General features: G+C 37.3%; 1 pseudogene; it reads left to right on the forward strand.

Moving 5' to 3' along the window:
• The first annotated feature begins 595 nt into the window (after positions 1–595).
• On the forward strand, positions 596–1537 carry LOC149258950 (isoamylase 2, chloroplastic pseudogene; annotated as a pseudogene).
• The last annotated feature ends 12690 nt before the right edge of the window (positions 1538–14227 follow it).

Consider the following 14227-nt stretch of genomic DNA (forward strand, 5'->3'; position numbering starts at 1 on the left):
CAAAAATGTAATTAATATTTTCTTTATATAATAGGAAATAAGAAAGAGACAGTAGGAGCAGTGGTTTTCTCCCACATTGGGCTTCCACCTAAAATTCTAGTGTTCTATTTATGTTGTTCATGTGTTTTTATTTACTTTCTCTTTACTGCTTACTAATTTGATTATGTACTCGTTATGCCAAATCATTGATGGAAGTTAAGATAAACCAAGTAAACTAGATATACATTTTTTTGCATTCAAAAGGATTGTGTACAAATGCTAGTTGCATAAATAATAGTAGCACAAAAAAGTCAGAATGAGAAATGAAAAGTTAAAGTGAGTTATAAATACTAATTCACCCTGTTAGACTCCGTCTCATGTCAGAGATAGATTCTTCTTCAAAACCCTGTTTTGAAGAAGAAATCATTAATATGTTGTTTTAGATTATGTAATTTATTCTCCAGCTCTAGATTATGTAATTTGTTCTTTAGCTATCCAAAAGGCAGCAGTGACTTCAAGCTTCTATCCCTGCACAAACAAAAGAAAGCAAAGCATACATCAGACTCTAATGTTGATGAATTTGGTCAAGTTTTATCTTCATATGGTTTCAATTATCATGGCACAGAGGTTCTCTACAGTGGCTCTCATGGATTGCTATCGACCATTGGGAGATGGCATTTCAGCGAGTAGTTCCCTTAGGCAAATGGTTAAAGCATGTCATAAAATTGGCATCGAGGTAATACTGGAGGTCGTTTACACACAGACTGCTGAAAAGGGTGATGCAGAACCTGAAACATTGTCATTCCGTGGAATTGATAACTCATCATATTACGTATTCGGTGAAAACAATGAGGTTGCTATTGCTGAAACTGACAATCTATTCAACTGCCATCACCCAGTAGCACAAAATATGATCTTAGACAGTCTGCGCCATTGGGTAAATGAGTACCATATTGATGGTTTTTGCTTTTGCAATTCTTCATCTCTAATGAGAGGGCCACATGAGGAAATCTTAAGTCGACCCCCATTGATAGAGGCCATTGCCTTTGATCCTGTTCCTTCTAGGGTTAAAATTATTGCAGATCCATGCTTGCCAATTATGGCATCGTGCAAGGAAATCCAATTTCCACATTGGAAGAAGTGGGCAGAGCTAAATATCAGGTTCCATGATGATATTAGAAGATTTCTAAAAGGCGACAAAGGTCAATTAAGCAACTTTTCAACCAGGCTTTGTGGCAGTGGAGATCTTTCTACTGATGGCCGAGGTCCTAGTTTTTCCTTCAACTTTATTACCCATAACGTTGGATTATCTCTGGTCGACCTAGTAAGCTTCAGTTCTGCAACATATTCAACAGAATTAAGTTGGAACTGTGGTGAAGAAGGTGGTACGAACAATCATCTGGCTCTGGAAACACGATTGAAACAGATTCGAAATTTCCTTTTCGTTCTGTTCATATCACTTGGAGTGCTTCTGCTAAACATGGGAGATGAATGTTTCATGGCAACAGGGAGTACTGATACATCAATTAAGTTGTTTGAGGTTGCAAAGGTTAGGTAAATGCCGATGCCAGATGCAAGTGGAAGGGATGGACCTCTCCGGCCTGTTATTCGAACATTTTATGATCACATGCAACCTATCAATGATTTGGATTTCTATCCACGGTCTGCTGTATTAATATCTAGTGCTAAGGATCATACCATAAATTTTTTTTGATATTGCAAGGACAGGGACAAGGAGAGCTCATCGAGTTATCCAGGATACACACAATGTTCGATCTGTTGCTTTCCACCCTTCTGGAGACTTCATTTTAGCAAGGACTGACCATCATATTGCACATTTATACGATGTCCATACTTTTCAATGCTACTTGTCATCAACCTCGCAGGAGAGAGATGCCGGTGGGGCTATAAATCAGGTTCGGTATTCATCGAATGGTAGCATGTATGTGACTGCTTCCAAAGATGGGGGTGTGCGAATATGGGATGGTGTGTCAGCTCAATGTACTCGCGCTATCATTGGAGCTCAACACACACAGATTCGTTGCCAGGCAGTCTTCAACCAAACAGAGCAGTTTGTCTTGTCCATTGATGAACCAAGCTTGGAGATGAAAATCAGGGATATATTGAGTGATCTCCGGCTATTGTCTCCAAGCTATTCTGAGGTATTGTTGCAATTGAAAAGCAAGGCATTAAAAAGGGTCGGCCTTACTGAAGATGAAGTGCTGCGAACCATAAAAGAAATGGCAAATGTAACGTGGCAAACCGAACTTAAGTCAAGATTATCTATCATAGCCAAAGAATGCGATTTGGTTCCTGATCCTGTGGAGATCTGCGCTCCGGCAGTTACTCCATGTGTCGGCCATCAGAGGAATTCAAGGGAAACGATGCTCTGTTTTAGAAAAAATGGTGATTCTCTTTATTCTGGCAATTATAGTTGAACAGCTCATTATTTTTATTGACCTGTAGGGAAAAGTTTTTGGAGAAGATATTACGCTACTTTTGTTTTAGTTCTCATTCAAATGCAGCGTAAAGTCAAAAGCCAAATTGAAATACATATAACTATCCCAGCATAGAAAACGAATTGGTTGGTCTATTTTGGGTCTTCAGTTGCCGATCAGAAGATTCAGCTACAGGTTTTGCCTATTCATTTGTTATCAACAAACAAATTGTAACGCTGTTCCTTAAGCAGACTTTTTCCTATTTTTAAGATTTTAAGTGAAACCGCCCCCCATCTTTCATCGATTTGTTTTTTCTGAGCTATATTTAATATATTGTAAAAGGAGAGTTAGAGAGAGGGGAGATTTTCTGAGTGCTGGGTGTTGGAACAGAGCTTTCATTGTACAGTTTTTGGCAGAGAATTTAATGGAATTTCACAGCTCTGTTTGCTGAGATTCATGTGGTATGACAATTTAACATTAGTTTTTCCTCTGTTACATATGTAAACCATTATGTTTCATTTCATTTCATGATCATTTCTAGCTGAACAAATGAAGTGTTTAGGTAGGAATTCATAGTATTATATGCTCCTCCTATAAGTTTGTTCACGTTCGATGTTTTCTTCTGTTTGACACGGATTCATCTCCTATGCCCTTGTCAGCTCCTCACCAGTCTTGCCATCCCATTTAAAATCTAGATTTGGTGTTAAATTGCTTGCCTACCTTGCCTCAGTTGATAATCTGTGTAGTCATTATATTTCTCTATTCAAGCTGTGATTTTGCCCATGCAGCCTAGAAAAGCCCCGTCATTTAATTAAAAACCCCAAATCAAACTTCCTTATCAGTTTACTAGCCTAATATCAGTATTCCTAATTGGGTCAGCTCATCCTATTGAAAGATCTACCGAGTTTGACCGGAGAGAGCCTTCTCATACCCCGTAGGGCTAGCTACGAGGTGAAATGGTTTGATGTTGCCTTGAAGGTTTACCTTCCTCAGCCTAGGGTGAAATCTCAAGCGCTAACACACCCCCCTCCCAGTATTTTTCCCAATAATTGGTATCAGAGCAAGTCCCTCAGAAGAAGCTTGATTGCTTAAAGGGAGATCCATGAAGATGAGTGGTCAAGAAGGAGTATTTTTTGTCAGGCCACCTCTTTTTAATGGAACTAACTTTGTATTTTGGAAATTTGAAATGAGAGCATATTTTCAGGCACCAGGAGTTCATGTTTGGGAATTTTTTGACGATGGATATCAATATCCAAGATCCATCCCCTCAAATGATGCAAGAAAGAAAGAGTATGATACTAATGTGAAGGAATTCAATGCTATCTTGGGAAGCTTGGATGAATCTAAATTTGTGAAGGTCATGCAGTTGAATACCACAAAGGCTATATGGCACAAGATTGTCCAAAGCTATGAAGGTGACACTAATGTAGAAAGTGTTAAACTTCAAACATTTAGAATTCAATATGAGACTCTTAGAATCCATGATGATGAAAGTATTGCAAGTTTTTTCCTTAGGGTAGAAGATAGAATTAACTCAATGAAAAATCTTGGTGATCAAATAAAGGATTCTACTGTTGTTGAGAAAATTCTAAGATATCTAACCTCAAATTTTGATTCCAAAGCCCCTTCCATTGAATAAAGGAAGGATTTGAAGAATATTACTATTGAACAACTCCATCGGATTTTAACAGCCTATGATATAAGAAAAGGGGGTCCATAAAACATTAGAGAAGTAGCATTCAAAGATACAAACAAAGGGAAGGAAAATGAAGAGCCTAAGGAATAGGTTACATTTCAAATGAAGAAGAAGAAAAACTTATGAAGAAACTCCAAGTATGAACTGACATGTTTAAGGTAAGATTTCTTTCAAATGTTTTGCCTATGGAAGAGTAGTTCATTATGCTCCTAAATGTCCTTATAAAGAAAATCATTAGAAAGGGAAGAATGTTCCAAAGAGGAGTTTTAAAATAAATTTTGATAGAAAGAAAAGTTTTTATAGTGATGAAGATAGTGAATCTTCTTCCAATAAAGAGGATGATGCATGAGATCATGATTATTTGTTATTTATGGCACTTGAGGAAAAATGTGTAGATGAATCTAATTATATCTTTATGGATGCTCTAGAATAAATTGATAGTGAATATACTTTCAATAATGAGGATGATGAATTAGATAAGGATTATTAGTTACTTATGGAATTTGAAGAATAATGTGTAGATGAAAGCGATGAGGTCTTTATGGATTCTCTGGAAGAAAATGATAGCCTTAGGGTTATAAACATGAATCGGGAAAAGGAAATCAATATGTATAAGTAAAACACTCTTGTTGAAGAAATAACTCATCTAAAAATATGTCTAGAATACGCTAAATTAGTTGAAAAAGCTTTGAAAATACAAGTTCTAGAAACGGAAAGGCACTATGAAATTTTAGAACTTGAAATTGTGGGTCTAAGAAAGGAACCCAAGAAAACAAAGTCTCTAAATATTAGATTTGCTAAAGGATTTGAGACTTTGGAATAAATCATTGCAGAATGGGAGCGGTTCATTACTTACCCAACATTTCTCCACATCAAAGTAGCATTTGCAAATCATGTCAATTTTGTAAGCAATCCAGAGTTCAATTTAAAGATAAAGAAGGAACTTCAAGTAAGCCCCTTGAAATTTTTGGCATTATGACATAGGTTTGGCGCTATGACACAAGTGTTGTCCTTGATGGAAACTCACTCAAATGAAAGATCATAGTTCAGGCCCTCAGAATGAAGGAAAAAGAGATATACGTAGGTTCCTCTTAGCCAAGTCGCGTATACACGCGATAGCTGATCAAAAGGCGTGTATACGTATGCACACACTTTCATGCAAGGAAAAGTGCGTACATGAGGGAAAACTTGTTTTTGGTCCATGTTATTTAGTCCTTGGTATTTGGACCTATGGTTTTGGACCATGGTATCTCGTCCGAAGTGTTGAACCGAGGTATTGGGTCCATGGTATTGATTCTCTATGGTTTTGAACCATGGTATTGAGTAAGGCCTAAGACTATAAAAGGGGAAGGAGATCATTAGGCAAACGCATTCACTCAAGCATTGAATATCTGATGAAGAGCAATATCTAGAATTGGGTTATGGTGCATAGCTGGATCTGAACTAAGGAGGAACCTGAGTGCTAGAAGAAGGATAAGTTCTATTGACGGGTCAAGGTCTTAAGGCTTGAATAGTAGTATCTTTATGTGATTTTGATCTGTTATATTTTGATGCATGACTTGATCTATAAATATAATAATCTGGGTATAACTGATAAGTGAAAAGGGTATATTATCTTTTATAGATTCGTATGCAGGTTTGGCACAGCACGGGCATGTATACACGCTAGTTCAGTAAGTCAAATAGCGTATACACTGTTTTGCCTTAATACAGAATCGTATGCATGAAGGTTCTTCATATTGAAGTAGCGTATATCTCATGAAATATGTTTTAGCTACTTCTGGTTATTGCTACAGTGTTCTAGGTTCGGGATTGGTTTCTAGTTACTGTTAATGTATTCTGGTTACAACATTCAGAGAAGTGACTATTTGATTCAGTTTTGATTAAAGTAAAGGAGATTGGTTGATGCAGATGTATTTGATGTTTGATTATTGTTATTGATGGATCTAGTATGAAAATTTATGAAACGTGGTCCTTGGAATAAAAGAGAAGGTTGTAGCCTTCTGTAGGTCAACACCTACGTACTAGTACATCAGCTAGTACAAGAGCTAAGGGGGTTGTAGCTCCCTTCCAGGAGAAGCTAGAGAACGAGAGAAGGTGGTAGCCTTCTGCAGGTAGAAGCCTGTGTACTGGTATAAGACTACACCAGTACAGAAACATTGTAAAAACAAGTTTCTAATTGAAAGAAGATAGAGACGAATTGCAACAGGTGGTTTTCACCCACATTGGGTTTCCACCTTATATCTTGTGTTCTTGTGTGTGACTGTCTATTCTGTTTTACTATTCTTGGTTACTATTTATATGGTTTTGACACACATATTAATGGTCAACATCTGAAGAATAAATTAAATTATAAGTCTGCAAGTTATACGCGAGTTTCCTTAACTGCAGTTACGTATATACGTCATTTTCACTAACTGAAGTAGCGTATGAAAATCTGATTATGAAGTGAAAAATAATTAACTTGATAATACTGATTACCCCCCCTCTCAGTATTATTTCCAACAATTGGTATCAGAGCAAGTCCTTCAGAAGAAGCTTGATCGCTTGAAGGAAGATCTATCATCATGAGCAACTACAAAAAAGGGGCATCGATCAGGCCACCAATATTTGATGGGAGCAACATCGTTTATTGGAAGGTAAGAATCACAGCCTATCTTCAATCTCTTGGTACAGAAGTTTGGGATATCGTGGAAGCAAGATACACATTTCCATTAGTAACTCCTACAGATATGGCCGGTAAGAAGCAGTATGAAACAAATGCAAAGGCTGTCAATACTCTATTAGGGAGTTTATCTCAATCAGAATTTGTCAAGGTTATGCAACTCAAAACCGCAAAAGAAATATGGGACAAGATCATTCTGAGCTATGAAGGAGACGATCAGGTAAAATGAGCAAAACTACAAACTCTCAGAATTCAATATGAAAATCTTAGAATGCACAATGATGAAAGTGTGGCTAATTATTTCTTACGTATAGATGAGATTGTTAATCATATGAAAAACTTGGGTGAAGAAATAAAAGAAGTTACTTTGGTTGAAAAGGTGCTAAGATATTTGTCTTCTAAGTTTGAATCAAAAGTTTCTGCCATAGAAGAAAAACAAGATCTACAGAGCATTACCATGTCACAGCTGCACAGAATCCTAACTACTTTTGAAATGAGAAAAGGGGGACCATCAGACAGGAGAGAATCCGCATTCAAAGCTTCAGGAAAAGGAGATTACAATGAGTCAGGACATATGTCAGAAGGATAGGAAGAATCAAACTTTGTCAAGAACCTTCAACGGGGTTCTGGAAGATTCAAAGGTAAGATACCTTTCAAATGCTTTTCTTGTGGAAGAGTCGGTCATTATGCAGCCAAGTGTCCTCATAAAGATAAGCTTGATAAAGGTAAGGAACCAGTTAGATGGAACAAAAAACAGAATGTAAGTAAGAAGAGCTATTATACACATGAAGACAGTGATGGATTTTCAATTAGTGATGAAGATGAATAATGTAATGATTATAGACTTTTGATGGCTTTTGAAGATGATCATTTCTTGGATGCTATAGATGAAAATGATCTCTATGAAGAAATTTCTAAACTTAAAATCTGTTTAGAAGAAAAGAGTATGATCATAGATACTCTGACATTCCAACTTGCTGAAAGGGAAAAACACAATGAAAAGTTAGAATGTGAAATTGTGGGACTTAGAAAAGATATTGAGAAAACAAAAGCTCTTAATCTTAGATTTTCTAAAGGATCTGAAAATTTATATGAGATTATAAAAGTGCAGCGTTCTCCTCTAATCAAGACAGGTCTTGGATATACTGAAGAAGCATCTCAAGCACAGAAGCCATCCACCTCCAAAAGTTATCTTGATGCAGCAAGGAGAAGTGAACAGGTTGACAATCGACAACAAAGGCATAAAGTAGATCACTAGGTAAATCAAGGTCAATCTACTTCAAGGATGAACAGAGATCACCAAGTACATCGGGGGCAATCTACTTCAAGGATGAACAGAAGCTACAACCAACTGCAGGTAAATCATTCTCAATTTGCCTCAAGAATGAATGTCTATGGAAACTACAATCACCTGGATGGTAGGTTTGATAATCAAAGAAATTTCTTCAATGGCCAATGTTTCTCTTGTAATAAGTTTGGACACAAAGCAACTCAATGTGTTGCCTACAAGACCATCATGACTAGAGAAACACGCAATTAAGGAAGTGTGACTGGAATCATGAAAAGAACCTACAATAACATTTGTGCTCTTGAAAATGAAATAGAATGTTCTATTTGTAACAACTTCGGTCATGAAGATTTTGAATGTAGGAGTAGGATTCAGCAAACAACTTAGAAGGAGCAAGCTTCATTAAGTCCCAAAACATGGAGAAAGAAAGAACCTCAACTAGAAAAATGTGGTATAGCCTTATATGCGAAAGAACAGGAAAATCAGTGGTACATCGACAGTGGATACTCGAAACATATGACAGGTGATAAAGACAAACTTCAGTCATATATCGCCTTAGAAAAGGAAAGGAAGGTCTCATTTTGAAATGACACCCCTGCACTCATAAAAGGTAAAGGTTATGCTCTTTTGAAAGAAAAGGTCAAAACTAGAAATGTTATGTATGTTGATGGCTTAAAGCATAATCTATTGAGTGTCAGTCAAATGTGTGATCAAGGAAATGAGGTAATATTTCGATCAAATGGATGTATTGTTCGTGAGCTTGATACAGGAGAAACATTGATCAAAGGCATAAGAACTCCAAATAATTTATACATACTCAAGGGAGGACAAAAACAATGCTATCTAAGCAAGAATGATGAACACTGGCTATGGCACAAAATATTGGGGCATCTAAGCTTTTCTCAGATAAGGAAAGCATGTAAATATCAGGTGGTTCATAATCTCCCTGACATCAGAATTCCAGACAATACAATATGCAAATCATGTCAGTTTGGTAAGCAAACCAGAACTAATTTCCCTGAGAAGGAAGGATCAGCTAGTAAGCCACTTGAACTTGTCCATACTGATGTATGTGGTCCATCCACGAAAAGGTCACCTCAAGGAGAAGAATATTTCATAATTTTCATTGACGAATTTTCCAGGATGTGTTGGATAGGACTTCAGAAGCATAAAGACAAAGCTTTCGAAAAGTTCAAAGCATTCAAAGCCTTGGTTGAAAACAAATCAGATCGCAGAATCAAATGTCTTAGGTCTGATCGAGGAGGGGAGTTTACCTCGGATGAATTTTTCAATTTTTGTGAAGAACATGGAATAAGAAGGGAATTCTCTACTACAAGGACTCCTCAGCAAAATGGAGTAGTAGAAAGGATGAACATAATAGTTCAACAAATGGCTCGTGCCATGCTTGATGAGTCTGGAACCCCTGCAACCTTCTCGGGTGAAGCTGCATTTGTTGTCATTACTATTCTCAACAAGACAAACGTCTAGGTAAACAGCACTCAAACGCCTCATGAACTTTGGTATGGTAAGACTCCTACAGTAAAATACTTCAAATTTTTTGGAAGCAAATGTTACATCAAAAGGACTGATGAAAACCTTGGCAAGTTTGAACCTAGAGCAGATGAAGGCATTCTCCTTGGTTACTCTCCCCAAAGTAAAGGATATAAGTGTTACAATAAAAGACTTCGAAAAATTGTTGAAAGTATTGATGTAGTGGTTGATGAAGAAGGAAGCAATCCAAGGCAGGTAAAATCTGAAGACTTCGAAGATGATGAAGACTATCCTTCAACATCAAATCAGACTAATGATGAAGAAGAAACCTATGAGGCACCAGAAGAACAAATAAGTGTAGAAGAAAAGACTCCATCCAAGTATGTCCAGAAGAATCATCCAGAGACTCAAATTTTGGGGCAGAAAGAGGCAAGTGTACAAACAAGAAGAACTATTTCAGAAGCTTCAAGATATCTAGCATTGCTCTCCTCCACTGAACCATGAAATGTTAGTGAAGCATGCAAATATGAATGCTGGGTCAAGGCAATGAATGAAGAACTTGAGCAGATTGAAAAGAATAACACTTGGGACTGGTTCCTAGACCAAATGATAAGAATGTCATAGGGACAAAATGGATATTCAAAAACAAGCTGAATGAGAATGGAGATGTTATTAGAAACAAGGCAAGACTTGTTTGTAAAGGGTATGCTCAACAAGAAGGCATAGACTTTGAAGAAACTTTTGCACCAGTTGCTAGACTTGATGCCATAAGAATGTTCCTTGCTCTTTCTAGCTTTCAGAAGTTCAAAGTATATCAAATGGATGTGAAATCTACTTTCCTAAATGGAGACGTAGAAGAATAAGTGTACATTGAGCAACCAGATGGATTCATCCTTGGAAATGATCCAAAACTTGTATGCAGACTCAAAAAGGCTCTCTATGGCCTTAAACAGGCTCCAAGGGCTTGGTATTTTCGGTTGGACAAATACCTCCATCAACAAGGTTTTTCAAAAGGATCAACAGATAGCAATCTATATATAAAAATTGATAATGATAAATTGCTAATAGCTGTTGTGTATGTTGATGATATCATCTTTGGTAGCAATGAAGAAGCCATGAGTCAAAACTTCGCTTTGGTGATGCAGAAAGAATTTGAAATGTCCTTACTTGGTGAGCTCACATATTTTCTTGGTTTACAAGTCCAACAAAAAAAAGATGGTATTTTTCTATCACAAACCAAGTACCTCAAGTAGATCTTGAAGAAATATGGGATGGAGGATTCGAAACCAGTATGTACCCCTCTGGTAACAGGATGCAGCCTCAGCGCAAATTATGAATCAGCAGTAGTACATCAACCAACCTATAGATCCATGATTGGTAGTCTACTATATCTGACAGGTACCTGACCAGACATCATGCATGCAGTGGGAATAGTTGGAAGATTCCAGGAAAATCCAAAGGAAGCACACCTTCAGGCAGTTAAGAGGATCTTCAAATATCTTCATGGAACGCAAAATTATGGCTTATGGTATCGTAGAGATACAGATCTCACACTTCATGCATATACAAATGTAGATTGGGTAGGAAGCATGGATGACAGAAAAAGCACTAGTGGTGGTGCATTCTTTATGGGTTCCAGATTAGTATCTTAGTTTAGAAAGAAACAAATCTCAATAGCATTATCTACAGCTGAAGCAGAATATGTGGCTGCTGCATCTTGCTGCACATAACTCCTTTGGATGATGCAAACATTGCAAGATATTCAAATCACTTGCACTCCACCTATCTCCATTTTTTGTGATAATACAAGTGCAATTAGTATTTCAAAGAATCCAGTCATGCATTCGAAGACCAAGCACATACCTATCAAATATCATTTTCTCCAGGAACAAGTGCTTGAACAAAAGGTCAAATTGGAGTATGTTCCCTCAAAGGAACAAGTTGCTGATATATTCACCAAACCACTGCCTAGGGAGACATTTGAATACCTCAGACAGAAGCTGGGAGTAGTTGATGCATCATCTTGCTGTTGAAATTATCTGTTTCAGAGAAGAGTGGTTGTACGCGATTTTGATGAAGCATATCCGCATGCATACGCTGATTTCTATGGGTACAATCGCATATATGTTGGTTTGAAGACAAACAGTGGGGCCAGACTCAGGATGAAAAGAGTCTAATATGGGTCTAACAGAGACTATCTGGCAGAGGTTTAGGGGGAGCATATACTTCTAATAATGCATTGTTGGCATTATCTTAGAAGATTTTTGGTTCATTTTCTTTCAGGTGGAACAGGTGTAGAGGGAGATCATGGTTGCTAGTCTTGATGATGATTGACAGATGTTGCTGATGTTAGTTGCTGATGACTATCATAGTCTTGTCTTAAATACTTAGTCTCTATGTCATGTACTTCTTTTATTATCAAGGTCATGTAACAGCCTATGTTGGTTTCCCCACTATGCCTGGGATGAATGATGTAATGTTCTTGTTTTCTCATGTGTAAACTTTTGGTATATCCCCACTTGGTTGGGAGATGGATATATGTATGAGTCTTTGGTGATAGGAAGGTCATTTATGATATATAAAGTCATGCCTTGCCTACAGTCAGGGGCAGCATGGTCAGCACAGCAGAGCAGAGATTCCAGCATGTACTCAGGGGGAGCATAACCCCTTGCCCTTGATGACAAAGGGGGAGAATGACTTTGAGTGACTTTGGGTTGCCATCAAGTCCAAAGGGGGAGATTGTTGGCATTATGACACAGGTTTGGCGCTATGACACAAGTGTTGTCCTTGATGGCAACTCACTCAAATGACAGATCACAGTTCAGGCCCTCAAAATGAAGGAAAAAGAGATATACGCAGGTTCCTCTTAGCCAAGTCGCGTATACACGCGGGATAGCCGATCAAAAGGCGCGTATACGTATGCACACAATTTCATGCAAGGAAAAGCGTTTACATGAGGGAAAACTTATTTTTGGTCCATGGTATTTAGTCCTTGGTATTTGGACCTATGGTTTTGGACCATGGTATCTCTTCCGAAGTGTTGAACCGAGGTATTGGGTCCATGGTATTGATTCTCTATGGTTTTGAACCATGGTATTGAGTAAGGCCTAAGACTATAAAAGGGGAAGGAGATCATTAGGAAAAGGCATTCACTCAAGCATTGAATATCTGATGAAGAGCAAGATCTAGAATTGGGTTATGGTGCATAGCTGGATCTGAACCAAGGAGGAACTTGAGTGCTAGAAGAAGGATAAGTTCTATTGATAGGTCAAGATATTAAGGCTTGAATAGTAGTATCTTTATGTGATTTTGATATTTTATATTTTGACGCATGACTTGATTTACAAATCTGATAATCTGGGTATAACTTATAAGTGAAAAGGGTAAATTATCTTTTATAGATCTGTACACAGGTTCGGCACAACAGGGGCGTGTATACATGCTGGTTCAGTAAGTCAAAATAGCGTATACGCTGTTTTGCCTTAATATAGAAGCATATGCACGCAGGTTCTTCATATTGAAGTAGCGTACGTCTCATGAAATATGTTTTAGCTACTTCTGGTTATTGCTGGAGTGTTCTAGGTTGAGGATTAGTTTCTGGTTACTGTTAATGTATTCTGGTTACAACATTCAGAGAAGTGATTGTTTGATTCAGTTTTGATTAAAGCAAAGGAGATTCGTTGATGCAGATGTATTTGATGTTTGATTATTGTTATTGATGGATCTAGTCTGAAAATTTATGAAATGTGGTCCCTGGAAGAAAAGAGAAGGTTGTAGCCTTCTGTAGGTCAGCACCTACGTACTAGTACATCAGCTAGTACAAGAGCTAAGAGGGTTGTAGCTCCCTTCCAGGAGAAGCTGGAGAATGAGAGAAGGTGGTAGCCTTCTGTAGGTAGAAGCCTGTGTACTGGTATAAGACTGAACCAATATAGAAACATTGTAAAAAGAAGTTTCTAATTGAAAGAAGATAGAGACGAATTACATCAGTTGGTTTTCACCCACATTGGGTTTCCACCTTATATCTTGTGTTCTTGTGTGTGACTGTCTATTCTGTTTTACTATTCCTAGTTACTGTTTATATGGTTCTGACACACAGATTAATGATCAACATCTGAAGAATAAATTAAATTATAAGTCTGCAAGTTATACGCGAGTTTCCTTAACTGCAGTTGTGTATATACACCGTTTTCACTAACTGAAGTAGCGTATGCAAATCTGATTATGAAATGAAAAATAATTGACATAATAATATTGATTCGCCCCCCCTCTCAGTATTATTTCCAACAGAAATTGTTCATACTGATTTATGTGGTCCTATGAGAAAGAAGACTCTTCATGGTGAATAATACTTCATATTATTCATTGGTGACTTTACAAGAATGTGTTGGATTGATTTATTAAAGTATAAATATGAGGCATTTGATAAGTTCAAAGTGTTCAAGGCTTTGTTAGAAAATGAATTAGATCTAAAAATAAAATGCCTTAGATATAACAGATGAGGAGAGTTTATATCAGACAAGTTCTTTATTTTTTGTAAACAACATGGCAGCAAAAGACATTTTTCCCTAGCTAAAACTCCTCGAGAAAATGGAGTGGTAGAAAGAATGAACAGGATAATTCACCAAATGATATGTTCCATGCTTGATGAGTTAGGAACATCTCACACCTTA

This window comes from Pinus tabuliformis, chromosome 6, assembly GCF_031772625.1.
Source record: "Pinus tabuliformis cultivar Carrire ecotype Pingquan chromosome 6, CPIR1, whole genome shotgun sequence".
Lineage (NCBI taxonomy): Eukaryota > Viridiplantae > Streptophyta > Pinopsida > Pinales > Pinaceae > Pinus > Pinus tabuliformis.